The sequence below is a fragment of the Microtus ochrogaster genome, linkage group LG9, assembly GCF_000317375.1.
Source record: "Microtus ochrogaster isolate Prairie Vole_2 linkage group LG9, MicOch1.0, whole genome shotgun sequence".
NCBI classification, from domain to species: Eukaryota; Metazoa; Chordata; class Mammalia; order Rodentia; family Cricetidae; genus Microtus; species Microtus ochrogaster.
Window position 1 is genome coordinate 30,426,179 of NC_022034.1, and position 16,630 is coordinate 30,442,808.

General features: G+C 40.8%; 1 pseudogene; it reads left to right on the plus strand.

Moving 5' to 3' along the window:
* Positions 1–631: 631 nt before the first annotated feature.
* Positions 632–1,128, plus strand: LOC101998165 (annotated as a pseudogene).
* Positions 1,129–16,630: the final 15,502 nt, after the last annotated feature.

Consider the following 16,630-nt stretch of genomic DNA (forward strand, 5'->3'; position numbering starts at 1 on the left):
GGGAAAAAAAGACCCTAATGACTCCACTAGGAAACTTCCACAACTAATGGACCCTTTCAGCAAAGTAGCAGTATATAAATTTAACACAAAAAATTCAGTAATCTTTTTGAGAAAAAGAGATCAGGATAACACTATCTTCCATAATAGTATCTAGCAATACCTACAATAGCTCTAACCAAGCAAGTGAAAGGTGTGTATAATAGAAAAATTTAATAAATTGAAGAAGACATCAGAAGATGAAACAATCTCCCATGTTCATGGATCTGTAAGATTAATATAACAAAAATGGCCATTCTGCCAAACACAATCTACAGATTCAATGCAATCCTCATCAAAATCCCAACACAATACTTTACAGAAATTATAAACAAAATAGCTGAGAAACACTTAAAGAAATCTTCAAAATCCTTAGTCATTAGGAAAATTAAAATTAAAACCACTCTGAGATTTCACCTTACCTCAGTCAAAACAGCCAAAATCAATAAAACAAATGACATCTCATGCTGGTGACGTTGTGGGAAGATGTGGTTGAACTATAAACTTTTACAGGCACCTATAGCTCTTACTGCTGTGGTTCCCAGGAATTAGGGACTATATCTACTTCAAGATCCAGCTATAGTGGCCACGGTAGCCATCTTTCAGTAACTCGCCAAAATGACAAACACAAAGGGAAAGAGGAGGGGCACTCGCTATATGTTCTCTAGGCCCTTTAGGAAACATGGAGTTGTTCCTTTGGCCACATACATGCGAATCTACAAAAAGGGCGATATTGTAGACATCAAGGGAATGGGCACTGTTCAAAAAGGAAAGCCCCATAAATGTTATCATGGCAAAGCCGGAAGAGTCTACAATGTCACCCAGCATGCTGTGGGCATCATTGTAAACAAGCAAGTTAAGGGCAAGATTCTTGCCAAGAGAATTAATGAACACATCAAGCACTCGAAGAGCAGAGACAGCTTCCTGAAGCGGGTGAAGGAGAACTACCAGAAGAAAAAGAAAGCCAAAGAGAAGGGCACCTGGGTTCAGCTGAAGCGCCAGCGTGCTCCACCCAGAGAAGCACACTTCGTGAGGACTAACAGGAAGGAGCCTGAGCTGCTGGAGCCCATTCCCTACGAATTCATGGCCTGATGTACAAAAAGAAATAAAAGACCTGGACTATAAAGGTTTTTTCTTAAAAAAAAAAAAAAAAAAAGAGAGAGATCCAGCTATACGATTCTTCAGCATACACCCAAAAGATTCCATATCCTAATACTCGCTCATCCATGTTTACTGCTGCTCTGTTAATAATAGTTAGAAAGGGGAAACAGCCTAGATGTCCATCAACTAATGAATGAGAAAATGTGGACATTTATGATGTATAATATTATTCAGCTCTTAAGAAAATGAAATCATGAATGTTGCAGGCAAATGGATGCAGCTAGGAACAATCAACCTGAGGTAACACCGACCCAAAAAGACAACTATTCTTGTTTTCTCTTGCATGTGGATGGTAGCTTAAGGTTTTAGACTTTTGTTTCATTTGGAATATCCACAGAGTTTAGGTAGTTAGTAAGAGACCAGGGATAAGGAGGGCCTCTTCCAGGGAAGGAGTTAGAATATGTTTTTATAAAAAGATAAAGTGGAAACTAGAAAAGGAGAATGAAACGGAGAGGGGGAAGGGAGGGCAGAATAAAGGAGAGAATACAGGGAAGGACAACTAACACTAAAGGCCTTTGGTAAAGCAATATGGAACCCTACTATTTTAGAAGCTTTCTAAAACATTATATATATATATATATATGAAAGGAACTTAAACGTAGTCACCAAATACTGGGGAAGACAATGCTCCAACTAGACTTCATATGCCACCAGTAAAACCTCTGGTGCCAGAGATCTGTTACAATTTATTGAGTCATTGGCCAGAGGAGTCCCATAGACAAACAGGTTCTTTCCAAGGATATTGGTTACTCTCCACAACTTAATAAGACCCTATTGATGAAGACACCACTTACTTATGTCATCAAACATGGAGAAATTGGGATGGTGCTCGACTAGAAATTTCATCCTTTCTGACTAGCGTTCATGGTGTTGGGTGGTATTGCATGCACTCCAGAAGAGAAAAGCAATCATCCGTATCACCCAGCAATAAATTCTGCAACCTACAGGTTACCTGCCTATGAGATATACTGACACAAGAGTGGCACAAAGGTTATGAGAGTAAGCAAGCCACTTTTTGATTGGATTTAAGGCCCAGTCCATGAGATAGAACTCATACCTGATACGGCTAAAGTGGCCAAGAACCTAAGACTGAATAGGTCATGGGCCCTGGTGGAAAACTACTATTCTCCTAAAGGAACACAAGAGCAAAATCATTCCTAATGAAACGTTGCTATCCCCATAGATCAGTGCATCACTCAATCCTCATCAAGGAAGCTTCTCCTTGCAGAAGATGGAGTTAACACAGACACTCACAACTAGACAATGGAAAGTGAAATCTTGGAGTCCTCAGCCCTAAATGTGATGTCTTTATCAAACCCCTCTCCTCAAGACTCAGTAATCTATGAGGAAGGGCAGGTAGAAAGATTACAAGAGGCAGAAGCGGTGGAAATAGGGTCTTCCAGACATGATGGGACTAACACACATAAGAATTCACAGGACTGTGGCAGCATGCATAGATTCAAAATCCAAGCACTGGAAGGAAACTAGACAAACAAAATCCTACCCCTAACCATGAAGCGATTTTCAATTGATACCTACTGGTGAGGGGAAAGTCAGTTATCCCTTTGGAGTATCCCTGGGTCTATCAGCCACAGTCGGAAGCAGTCTGCATGCTCAGACAGAGTCGGCTGACACAGAATGAATCCGATTTACTGCTCTTGTTTGTTTGCTTTGATTTTGGTTTTGGCTTTGTTTCAGTATTGAAAGAGAACAAGCAGAAAGTTTCATGAGTCCGGTGATGGGAAAGATCTGGAAGGAGTTGGGGGAGGGCAAAGCATAAATGGTGTGGAAATGTTTAAATAGCAATACAGTCTTGCTGGTTTAATGAGGAAAAGTACTGCGTTATCATTTTGCTTTGCATAAAATGTCTAGTTCATCTACAAATGAACTGACATTTTTATCATACTTCCTTATTGAGAGAGGTATTGTATGGACTTGAACATGCCATGGTAGGGATGAGGAAATCAGAAGAAAACTGCAGAGGTTGGTTCTCTCGGGCAACTCCATGGGTCTGTTGTCTCTGTTATTGTGTGCTTGACACTAGCTGGCATGTGAGCTTCCAGGAGATTTTCCTCTCTGTGTCTCTCATCTTGTGGGAACCACGGGATTGAGTAACAGACACACTCTACTGTGTCTATCTTTTCGATAGTTTTCAAGTCACCTGGACTGAGCAGCTGACGTTTTTCTCCTCTGCAACCTGTTCAGTTTGTTCTACTGACCTTTACATTTCAGAGAGATCACTGCTAAAAGGAAAAAGTCAATTTCCATGCTATTTTAAAACCTTCGCTCAGCTTACTTATACTCTATTAATGGGTAAGTTCATACATTCCAATTTTTACCAGACAGGTTTAATTCAAACAATTACTGTTTCATATCTAAACTCCTCCACATTAAAGATACATCTAGTCAGCCCTGTGAGCTGTGTCAACTCATCCAAAATAGCACATTAACTGTAAACCATGCCATCATATAACAGATTAAGACATTGCCATGCAGTGTTGTGCTGTATTCAAGAAAATATTTCTGAATCTGAAAAGTATTTAATCTCACAAAAGACTGACTTAGTCACGTGCTCCATCATGACATTGCAGAGGTTTGTCTGACACGCCTGAGTAATGATTTCCTCATTTTCGGTTAACAGTCAGCCCATCTCACCCCCAGGCAGGTCTAACACCCTTCCCATTGGTCAGGGAAAGGGTGACGGATGGCAACAGCTGCTGTGTTTAGTCAGTCCCAAACTCCACCTTCTGCCTAATAAGATTTCCACTGAAATGTACCAGACAGTCCTCAGCTGTTCAGTAAAGACTCATATCCAGTTCTGGCTTGTACACTCTCACATGAACTGGATCTAGCGGCATCTGATTCATAGAAAAAACTGGGTCCAGGTCCCCCTCCATCCCTACCTACACCCAGCAATGTTTGCAGAAACATGTCTTCACTTTGTAAGCGTAGCACAGTTCTCTATGCAAACTGGTGGATGGTAGGATAGCCTTTCCAGAGTGAGAAAAAATTAAGCAAAATCAAAAGGGTTTAAGTAGACATTCTGCAGTCCTGTGACCACTGTAACCGGGGTTGCTCAAGCTGGCACTTGCCAAGCATGCACTAAGTAAGAATAGTGTGTCGGTTAATTCAGCTGGTGAGGAGGATGTGACTAGAAATCAGGCATCATCCCATCTCAGAAACTCCAGAACAGGGAGAGTCAATGAGTTTTACTTATCTGCCTTTCTGAGAGTGCAGGCTTAACAGGGTATACTTAGCTTCAAGTTTTGATGTAATGGCTATGAGGATACTTGTATTATGTCACAGAACTCAGGAATTTCTGCTTTCTGGGAACCACTCTATTGATCCTGGAGTTCCTCTACCAAGCAGCTGACTGGCCATTAATGAGTATCAATAATCTCTGGGGACTGAGCCATGGAGCCAGGCTGACAGCAGCATCTGCTGCTCGTCCATCATCCCACCCAGCCAATAGAAATGGGCCATGACCAATGTGGCCTGGGAAGGCCCTCATGCTTTCTCCAGTGGTGGTGCCAGATGAAGAAGTCATTACTACTCAGGGCTGGCAAAAAAAAAAAAGAATAAAAAAGGAAGAAAAAAACCAGTGGTGTCTGGAGGGAATAAAAAAATGAGAGAACAGGATACAGTCAGCCAGTTGGTCACCGAGGTACATTACATCCACTGTGCACTGTTTCCAGATGCCTTGCATTCTTCCATGGGCAGCCACTTTCCCTACCCCATCACTGGAGGGGCTAAAGATTTCAGCATCTATACACAACACAGTCTTTGGGAAAAAATAACAAGGAAATCTAGAGAAAAGAAAGAGATGTGTTAGCCCAAAAAGAGATCTGAAGCTGTCTTGGGGTTAATTTGAAATGCTCCGGGTAGCCTTGGGTCCATGGAGCCATGTCACATAGGGAAACTTAAAAGCAATCAGACAAGCAGACATGCTTCTTCAAACACTGTCAAAGTGAGACCATTTTTTCCCCTTTGCTTAGACTGTGCGATCTTTTCAGTATTGCACTTCACCAACTGCTCATGTCTTTTCAAATCCCTTTCTTATTTTTAAAACTTATAATACCACTAATGGAAATCTTCCTTGAGAGCCATGTAGAGCATTTTATACACGTAGAGGCTTTCTGCATTCATAGCTCCATCTGAAATGTCTTAGGAAATCAGAATAAAAAGCATTGTAGTCTCCTTTTTAGAAAGGAAACTGAGAAATGAGAAAATATGTCATTTTAGGTATCTAAGCAAAGTAGCCAACGTGCCCTGACCTGAGAGGTCTTGCGTCCGTGTCCAGAAGCCTCTCCATACATGTGGCTCACACATGTGGCCCTGCCCACAAATCGCATAACACCAGCCAGCTGTGATGCAGACATCAGGACAAGGTGAAACACATAGTACCTGGGAAGCTTGTCTGGGATGCTCCCATCATGGTGTCACTTCCATGACAAAAGCCACATGAATGCCACCAGTAGAATGAAATCGAAATCTTTCTGCTAACCGTAACAACCTCTGTGGAATAGCTGGCTCCTTCATGGACACTCTCTCTTCTTCGTTAAGACTCTCTAACAATTGTGCAAATCCTTCAGCCTGGAAATGGGCAACTCTGTGGGCTGGTGCTGAGAGTTTCAGACAGCAGTATGACTTACTTGGCTAGAACATGAAAAATTCTTGACATTTGAGAGTAAAATTCCTATGACACAGTATGTGCAGAGAAGTTAGCTGTCCTGAAATAGCTGCCAACTTCCAATGAATACCACAGTTAGAGCCTGCTTCCCCTGAGATCTGTACGTCTAAATGTCCATTTCCATACTCTTCTCTTTTCATAAAATATGAAATATGAGGAAGAAAATTTTTCTCCACACCCTCAAAAATATGTAAGAAACAAGCCCATTGTTGACATGAATCAGATATAGTCAAGTAGCTTGACCAGCCAATATTGCATTATTTTGAGGACATTTTCTGTTTTGATTTTCAACTCCACTTAAGAGGTTTGAATGAGACCCACCGATTTAACAGACTTTTGTGGGCCTTCTGAGTAACATTTACCAAAGTAATTCATAAACCCTAGAATATCTGACAAACTAAAAAAGCAACCACAAAGCACGTTAGTTAAGAAAGAAGACCAACAATTATTTATCTTTTCTTTAGTTAAGTATTTGAAATTTTTTTTAATTAAAACCATTAAAAATGTATGAAAATGAAGTGGGTGGTGGTACAAGCATTTATCCCTTTACTCAGGATGCAGAGGCAGGTGTATTTCTATGACTTTGAGGCCAACCTGGTCTACAAAGCAAGTTCCAGGACAGCCAGAGATGTTACACAGAGAAACCCTGTCTCAAAAAAAGAAAACCTCACTAAGATATTATTTATTCTCTTTATGAGAAGAGCAATAAACTTTGGCTCTTCTTCTAACTTGATACCAGGATACAATTTTCCCCCAACTTCAAATCCATTTTCTTTTCAAGTTGCAGAAGCAGAAATGAGAGAGAGAGAGAGAGAGAGAGAGAGAGAGAGAGAGAGAGAGAGAGAGAATAGAAAACACATACTAGTCCTGAAAGGCAACCATCTGCGATGCACACAAACTACAATATGCATTGAACCATTACTTTTCCTACTCCCTTAAGGAAGAGGCTGAAATTCTAATTGGTTCCTGAATGCGTAATCAAAAGTTGTTGTCATGTTTTAGTCCCGGATTTGTGGGGTGGGAGGGGGGCCAGTTAAGATGGAGAGAAACAAGCAGATAGCTGTGCTCCTGTAGCTTCTGTTGCAATGGGAGGGACACATGACAAGCAAGTCATGTGTGCTATAAAGAAAGTAGAATAAGAGAATACAAATAACAGCAAGGAGCTGGTAGAGAAGGCATTTAGTAGGCTCCTCTGTGAGGAGCCATTTGGACAAAGGCCGGATCACATGAGGATGTGAGCTGTACTAAAGGAGACTGAAGAAGCACTCCAGACTGAGCAAAAACAGCACTCGAAGTCTGTTGCTATTACCATTGTGTTTCACCATCAGCCTACAAGATTGGAATTTTCCACCGAGGCTAGTTTTTGACTAAAAAACAGATTCGCAATTGAAAGAACAAAAAATGTTGCTGATTTAGTTGAATAAATATTTATTCAAAACCACTTGTGGTAATTTCTAGAACTAAAAAAAAAAAATGGAACACACACACAAAAGCCAAACAAAGAAATTAAATGTCTCGTGTGGTATAACATAGTGTAATTTAAAATATGTGAGCATTTTTTATTTATTTCTTTTCCATTCAAAAATTTACACTTCCTTCCCTCCTCCCATTCCCCTCCCACTCCCCCACACTCACCCTCCTCCCTCCCCTTCCCTCCTTAAGAGAAGGCTGGGTAACCTGCCCTGTGGGAAGTCCAAGGCCCTCCCCCCTCCATCCAGGCCTAGGAAGGTGTGCATCAAATAGGCTAGGGTCCCAAAAAGCCAGCACATGCAGTAGAAACAGGTCCCAGTGCTATTATAGATGGCTTCTCAATCAGCCCCCATTGTCAGCCACATTCAGAGAGTCCGGTTTGATCACATGCTCGTCAGTCCCGGTCCAGCTGAATTTGGTGAGCTTCCATTAGATCAGCACGATGTCTCCCAGTCCTGACTTTCTTGCTCATCTTCTTCCTCCTTCTGCTCTTCAACTGGACCTTGGGAGCTCAGTCTGATGCTCTGATGAGGGTCTCTGTCTCTATCTCAATCCGTAGCCGGACGAAGATTCTATGGTGATATTCGAGATAATCATCAGTGTGATAGTGGGTCAAGGCCAGCTCAGGCACCCTCTGCTCTGCTGCCCAAGGACCTAGCTGGGGACATCCCCATGGACACCTGGGATCCCCTCTAGAGCCAAGTCTCTTGCCAACCCTAAAGTGGCTCCCTTAATGTAGATGGCTTCTTCCCTGCTCCTATATCCACCCTTCCTCCATCTCCACCCTCCCACTCCCCCAAACTCTCCCCAGTCTTTCCCTTCTCCATTCTCTCTCCCCCTCTCCCCTTCCCCCATCCCCATTCCCACCCTTACCCACACCCCCATGCTCACAACTTTTGCCCGGCAATCTTGTTTGCTTCCAATTTCCAGGAGGATCTATATATGTTTTTCTTTGGGTTCACATTGTTATTTGACTTCTCTAGGCTTGTAAACTATAGGCTCAATGTCCTTTGTTTATGGCTAGAGACCACTAATGAGTGAGTACATACCATATTCATCCTTATGGGTCTAGGTTATCTCACTCAGGATAGTGTTTTCTATTTCCATCCATTTGCATGCAAAATTCAAGATGTCATTGTTTTTTACCACTGAGTAGTACTCTAATGTGAGCATCATTTAAGCAAACATTTGAGCGTGGTACTCTACCCACAAAAGATGGCACAAAGATGAACCTGGAGTAAAAAGAAATGTTTCAAAGGACAATCCCAAAATGTCAACATTTAAATGGATGGAAAAATAAGAACAAGGCGAATGACTGCTGTCAGGTTTGGTGGTGATTATCAGTTTAATGGGTAATAAAAAGCTTATTATAGATGTGATTTTTAATAGTCATAATTGGGGTGAGAAGTATAGCTTAGTGGTAAAGAACTCCATCTACTGCTTGTCAGCCCCTAGGCTCAATCCCCAGTGCAACTGCAAAAAAATAAATAAAATAATTAAAAATTGTTGATAGGATACTTGAACTAGCCTAGACCAGTTATGAAAGGTATGTTGAAAATTTTGCATTGATCTCACATGTTAAACTCCCGGAGAAGGGCTGAGCATGTGGCCCAGTAGTAGAGTGCTGGCCTAGAAATCATGAAATTCTGGTCTAAATCCTCAGCACTGAATATACCTGGCACACCTGTATTCTGGTGGTAGAGATATGAGGATTAGAAGTTCAAGGTCAGTCATCCTTGGCTACATAGAAATTCAAGCTTGATACTAATGAGATTTGTCACAAACAAGGGAAAAAAATAAAAAGATAAATAGAGAAGGAAAAAAAACTGGTGGAGAAAGAAGCAAGAATAGCACAGCTGTAGTTTCTGTAATTTTGATCTGTGTATAACATGAAAAGGTGATTCTTGATTTAGACATTTTTTTAAGTTTAAAAAATTAAACAGTAAAAATAATGCTGAAGAAAAAGTGAACAAGCCATAACTTAGCTGAAAACAGAAGCTTTCTTTCTGCTAATACAATATATGGTTTGAATGTGTTACTAGGAGACACGGCCTCAGCTGTGCAGAGAGCAATGACTATGGCAAGCCAGATAACAATTGCATAAAACATTTTCTGGATTTGCTCAAAGGTAGGACATGTGATAAAATATGCCAAATGTGAGTTTAAAGAATTCTCAGACAAGTAACAGGAACTCTGACTGAAGTGGTGAAAGCAATTAAATTTAATTCAGGCAAGATCTGATGGAAGAGGAAAATCAAGGCAAACCGCAGGTGTCCCTGAGACAAATCATGTGCATTACCAGAATGCAAAATAGCACTGAACTTCTGCTAGACACTTTATCGGTATGAGCTGTGACTTGATACAAATAGAAATGCCAAAATTTCCCAAAAAAAGATATAACTTTAGTTTCACCTTTTTAAAGATTTAAGGTCAAGGGTGGTAGGGCCTAGCATCCACAAGGCTGTGGCTTTAATTCACATCACCAAAAATGCCAAAAAAAATGCTTTAGATGTAGAGATAATTTTTAAAATAAAAACTATAAGGACTGGGATGTTTGCTTAATGGCTAAGGGTGCTTGCAGAGGAGCTGCGGTTTCCAGAAGTTTCATCAGGTGACTCACAACCACCTAAACTCCAATCCCAGGATATCCAACACACTTTTCTGGCTTCCACAATTGATCACATGCTTGTGCTCATGAGCAGACATGCACACACTCTCGCACATGGACACACTCACACACAAGTTTTTAAAATGGTGGGCAACAGATTAACTCTCATGGTATCCAAAGAACAGAAGTAAGCAAGAGTCCCTAGCCAGCTGTGATCCCTATGAACCACAACAATGACCAGCATAGCACCTTAACCCTAACAGTGCAATAATGGCATGCATATCCTAGCAGGAACCAACAGCTCTCTAATTGAACTTCAGGCACACTTAACAAGAGGGAAACATGCCTAGTGATGGAAACCTAGTCAATTACTGATGGAAACCTAGTCAATTACTCTGGGCTAGTCATGAATCTTGAAGGAAATCCTACAACCACTCCTTTTCTAAACCAGTGTAAGTTTTAACCACACTCTGAATATCTATCCTTATATTCAAGGTAAATGTGGTTCTCACCTCACATTAAGGAAACTTCTCTTTGCATGGGCAAAGGTCATTGCAGAAAACCATACTGATCAAAATGTAGAGTTGTGGAGCCCAGTACCAATTAATTCATGTATACTATAACTCCTGCACCTCGAGTTCAGAGATAATTTCAGAATAAGTGGTAGAAAGGTTGTAAAATTGTCGGGAGCCAGGTAGCCTAGTCTTGGATCAGTATATGACTACCTGTCTAATGGAGTTCCTCAGGGCAAGGCACCGATGGAAACAGATTCTCACTTGGCAAGGACCAGTAGACCATGAACAGCGTAGGAATTTGCAAGATTCATGCAACTTATAGACACTTTTCTCTCTCATTATATTGGTGATTCTTGGGATGGTTTTTAGTTTTATTTCATCAGTCACACATGCAACAGTTGTAATTTTCCCTAGAAATGCTGTTCTTTCCTGAATATTTTTCCCTGAGATTCAGCAGGTAGCTAGTGTTTCTCAAGTCTCTTATCTGGAATTACTAACTACAATGTCTAAGTCTGGGAACTTTTCTAACTCAATAGAAACAGGTACATATGAGAACACAATGCTTGGAACATTAACCATGTCTCACAGTTCTGGAAAGGAGAGTAAAGAATGCATACACAGAATAGGAGAAAAGCCTCAAGAACACACATAGCACCAACTGTTGAGAGTAAGTTCCCTAGACACCGAGCACATAGAGTCAATGGTAGGATCTAATATGATACAATGGGGAAAATACAATGTAAAATATGGGATGGAGAGAGCCATCTTTACCACACACAGGAGCTTATATTGGTGGAAGAAGCATGGAATAGTGAGATGGGAAAAAAATGTTTTATCAAAGTCTGCCTTTTTCAGAGAGATTGAGGAAGCTGTATAAAAGCATATCTTGCAGACATGAAAGAACTGTTTAGTTTGAATACTGTTGTCCTTAAAGGACTGTACCCATGTCTATTACTTTTCAACTTTGTAACCACAAGTAGCTGCCAGCCGACATAAGTGCTGCAAGAGAAGGATGTGTCTGGCTCAGTATTTAATTAAGGCTGCAAAAATGCTGAACTCTGTATAGAATAAGGCTATGCAGGCAATGGGAAGTGTGTTTGGGGGAGGCATAAAAGGGAACAATAGGGCTTTCAAAATGGCGATGATGTATTCCTTAAATTGATATATTTCTTAAAAGTCAAAAATAGGAGCCAATAATAAAGCTGTTCGTATAAGCCTGATGGAAAAAAAAAAGAACTCTGTTAGAGTTTAGATAGAGACAGCTTGAGTTATTCGGAGCTACTTGAGTGCAATCCACCTGGTGGTCAAAATTTTTCCTTGCGCTCTTACCCATTCCTACCTCAGGACCTAAACCCAAGCCAAGGCTCAACCCAGGTGTAAAAGCCGGAGGTACAGGTAATTTTCTATGATACTATGTCTCCTAGAAATGTCTGAAACTATATCTATAAAGTTTCATGCCTAAACATGACCTGAGCAAGGATGACAGCCATAGACATGCTGGTGTGGAAGTCGGGAAATTTAATGAGGCCTCAACCCTTGACAAAGAACGATAGGCACCTAAGGCATGCTGAGTGAAAAAATGGTACTCCTCAGAGAAGAGAATGTAAATTGATTGTCCAACACCAAAAGGTCAGTCCTAAAACATACACATAAGTACGAGTATATGGACTGAGCAGGTTACACCTATATATTTGCATGGGTGGGGGGTTGGGGTAGTTAATGATGATTAAAGAAAAAGAGGCCATGGGTCTGGAGAGATGGCTCAGAGGTTAAGAACACTGACTGTTCTTTCAGAGGTCCTAAGTTTAATTCCCGACAACCACATTGTAGCTCACAACCATTTACAATGAGATCTAGTGACTTCTTCTGGCCTGTAAACATACATGCAGACAGACACTGTATACATAATAAATAAATCTTCAAAACATTTGAAAAACAGAATGCAGTATAATAATGTATAAGAACCAACTATTGGAAGATTGAACTTTCTGAGCTTGAGGCCAGCATGGTCTATGTAGCAAGCTCAGGTCAGGCAAGACTACATAGTAAGACTCTGTCACACACACACACACACACACACACACACACAAAAAAAAAAAATTAAAAAAGAAATTTACAAGAAAATAGCAATACTGCATACATCTAGATATTGTTTTTCACATATTGTGATTTAATATTTATATCTTTTAAATTAATTTTGTTATTGCACGAAATCATAGAAATAATTTGTATTTGCACGCATATGTGTCATTTGGGTCCGTACTGTTATCTTCCCTTGTCCCCTTCCTACCTCTGCTGGTCTCCTTCTTCCTCCCAAACAGCTCCCTTTTGTTTTCCTAAGGTAGTGATGACGCAACAGGCTTTGCCGGAAGAGCAGGGTGGTGTCTCAAAACTGAGTCAAAAGTCTTCTGCTCTCAGTGTCGGTCTGTTGCAGTGCTGTATGACACCCTACTTACACCCTTGCCTTCCATGGGTGTGTGCCGCCGTTTAGAAGTTCTGCAAGTACCCAGGTTAGTAATTCCTTCCCAAGCTGCGCATGCTCTTACCACTGGAAGAGCTGTCATGAAACTCTGGCATCCAAACACCACGAGCTGCAGCATGACACCGCCCACCAACACCGTTTTGCAGCTGAGGGGAGATTTATGGTCTTCAAATTAGGATTTGGAATTCCGGAATTGTCACCAATTGAATTAGTTACTAAAAACTAAATGCTTTAGGGGGTCTGTATTTCAAGGCGGAAGCACACACACACAGTGCATGTGACACTGAGCGCTCTTCACGTTGCTTCTATAAAACCGAGGGCATCATTGCTCGCCAACTGTGGTCCTGATTGCAAAGGAAAACATAGGCCCAGTATCGTATCTGAAAACAGTTCCCATCTTCCACCTAAGGACAGCTTGGTACAGGAAACACCCTGGGAGAATTTATTCATGAATATAATGTAGAAAAAAATTAAGGGAGCTTAAAAACACAGCCATGAATCCAAATACTCTCCAGCTAGTGAATGGGAGAGCAAAGAGTGAAACATTCATCACAATGGAATGTACCTCAGAATTGAAAAGGATCAAGCATAATCTTGCAACTTGGCTGATTTTTAAATGCATACCGATAAACGAAAGGAGCCACACAAGTAAATCTACATAGTGTATGGTTCTGCTAGAGAGGCAGTCCATGGATAGAAAGACGAGTAGACAGGAAAGGTACCCACAGCTGCCCTTAGAGAGCTGCTACTGACAACCGAGTGCAGGAGCTGCTACAAAGGAGCTTGAAGAGAAGAGAGTGGAGGTCTGGTTTGTTTTCACGTGGGGTTTGTGTGTGATCAAGCTGTTCTACATATTGATTGTGATGAGACTCCTAGTCCTGTATGAATTCGACAAAATATATGACTATATGCTGCAAAAAGTAAGCATCTCTGCATGCACATCATACCTTAATAAAAGTTGTATTAATTTTTAAAAGGAAGGAAGAGAAAAGCATAAAAAGAAATAGTACAGCACCATGTTTTGGTGGGAAAGTTTTCTCCAAGTTCCAGCATCTTCAATTCTTTTTTGTTTGTTTTTTGGGGGGTTGTATTGTTTTTATTGGTTTTTGTATTGGTTTTATTGAGCTACACATTTTTCTCTGCTTCCCTCCCTGCCTCTCGCCTCCCCTTCAACTCTCTCCCATGGTCCCCATGGTCCCTATATACTCAGGAGATCATGTCTTTTTCTACTTCCCATGTAGATTAGATCCATGTATGTCTCTCTTAGAGTCCTCACTGCTGTCTACGTTCTCAAGGATTGTAAATTGTAGGCTGGTTTTCTTTCCTTTATGTTTTAAAACCACTTATGAGTGAGTACATATGATAATTGTCTTTCTGCGTCTGGGTTACCTCACTCAGTATCATGTTTGCCAGCTACATCCATTTGCCTGTAAAATTCAAGCTGCTGTTATTTTTTTCTGCTGTGTATTACTCCATTGTGTAAATGTACCACATTTTCCTTATCCATTCTTCAGTCAAAGAGCATTTAGGTTGTTTCCAGGTTCTGGATATGACAAACACTGCTGCTATGAAACATAGTTGAGCATATGTCCTTGTGGTATGAATGAGCATCCTCTAGATATATACCCAAAAGAGGTATTGCTGGGTCCTGAGGTAGTGAGCTCCACGGGAGCATCTTCAATTCTTGAGAGCCTCATATACCCTCTGATACTTACTTTGGTAGCAACTGCAAGTTAGAAATGAGCACGTGTGAGTGGTAATCTTGGCACTCTCTGGAAAACTCAGCAGTTAGGCTAGGATTACAGATGTGAGTTAGGTCGCTCCATTACTATCCATATGCTTTATTCTACTCCATGTAAATTCTGAAGTGCACTTGTGTCTCAGATTTAACCCTGACAAGAAAAGTGTCTCCCATGAAGCCAGTCTTGTGTGTGCGGGAGAGAATTATGTGAAGTAAAATGTTTAGAAAGTCCTTGTTAGATAATAAAGAACATAAATGAGCAGTTACTACAAGCAGAAACCCAATCATCTGGCAGTTGAAAGGGGGCTGAACTGTTACAACAAAGGTTTTCTGGAAAATTCCTTGGATTGGTTGGCATGATAAGCCACTGGATCAAGTTGGTATGGTGATCTATTTAAACAACTCTGTTTCATCCAGGTAAGAGCTTTTAAAAAATCATGTTCTTGAATGGGGTATGCTCTCTGTTTCTGGAATAGACTCTTTTATTCCTACTTTGAATTAGATTTCCTTCCTTTTCTATCAGCTGAGGATCAAGAGATTGGAGGTATGATTGCTATTGCTCACCAAAACACTTCTCCAAAACCTTGCAGGAAGATCCAGAAACTTGAACCAGAAGACTTCCCCCCACCACCACGAGATGCTGAATTCTAGAACTCTGAATTGATTAAGAGATAGTAAATTAGTAATTAATTTTTTTCTCCAACTCTAACTTTTATGAAATTTCACCCAAAAATATGAAACACTCGTAATAAAGAAAGACATCGGTTCCCTCCTAAAGATGAGACTAATGACAGACCCAGAAAGGGATATTGAGTTAACTCTGTGTGCTTGCTCTGCTGCTATAGCTTACTAAAATACTAATCTTTCAAGGTAGACATATTTAAATTTCATTAAAAGAGATGTATACAACATATTTTCAAAACACTTCAAGAACTGGTTCAACAACTTTTGTGTCAGCCTTTGAAAGTGTTAGTGGTAGAACACTGACCACAAACAAGGATTTTTAGAAAACAAATAAGAGGAAACATCACCAGTTCTTTATTTGAGGCTAGTATAGTCTTGATAACAAAATCAGCCAAAAATCAAAAAAACCAAAGTACCTCCAGATATGATGGTGGACTAGAGGCTGTCTCTTATGTGATTCAGAAAAGGAGAAAGCCATCACACCATGCCTAGTACTGTAACCCAGCCAAAAGGCCATGTCTATGGAAGCAATAGGTCCTATGAATGGGGTTGGGAAGGACCCACCACTATTATTCATTTAAATTAGCAAAGTAACAAACTGCCTTCTAAATACTTATGTTTATACCCATAGACGAGTACTACTGTCAGCCTTTATCGGAAGAGTCTCCCTCTGTAGTGAATGGCAGTGCCTGAGAGATTTATTGCTTCTCAAGATGCTGAGAATAAGTGACAATTGAAGGTTCAGCCTTAAACAAGGCGTGTATACCACCCCGTCTGTTAGAAGGACCTTTCAGAAAGAGCTGGAAGACATGGAGGAAGGCTGCAAAATTCCATATTCTAGGGATAACACGGCCATCACAAACCTGAACTCATAACTGCTGTCAGCTTCACTGAGCCTGGTCCTGTCAACAGTCAGTCATGGATGAAGGAGGAGCACATAGGACCCTATCCCATATGCTGAACTATTGGCTCCTGACAGATTATGGGAGAGGGGGAGTCATTGTCTGTGACCCCATCAGGCTCCAGTGGGCAGTTCCAAACCTGTAATCATACAGAGAGTCCTCACTAAACTCAGTAGGACGCAAGTAAAAATCAAAAACAAATGAAAAGACTCGATGGTAAGAAAGAGAGTTGTTAAAAGGTGAAGATTAGTTGGGGAGGGAAGGAAATAAGAGGGAGTTCAGACTAGTGAAAATCAGAACTCAGTGTGTGTGTGTGTGTGTGTGTGTGTGTGTGTGTGTGT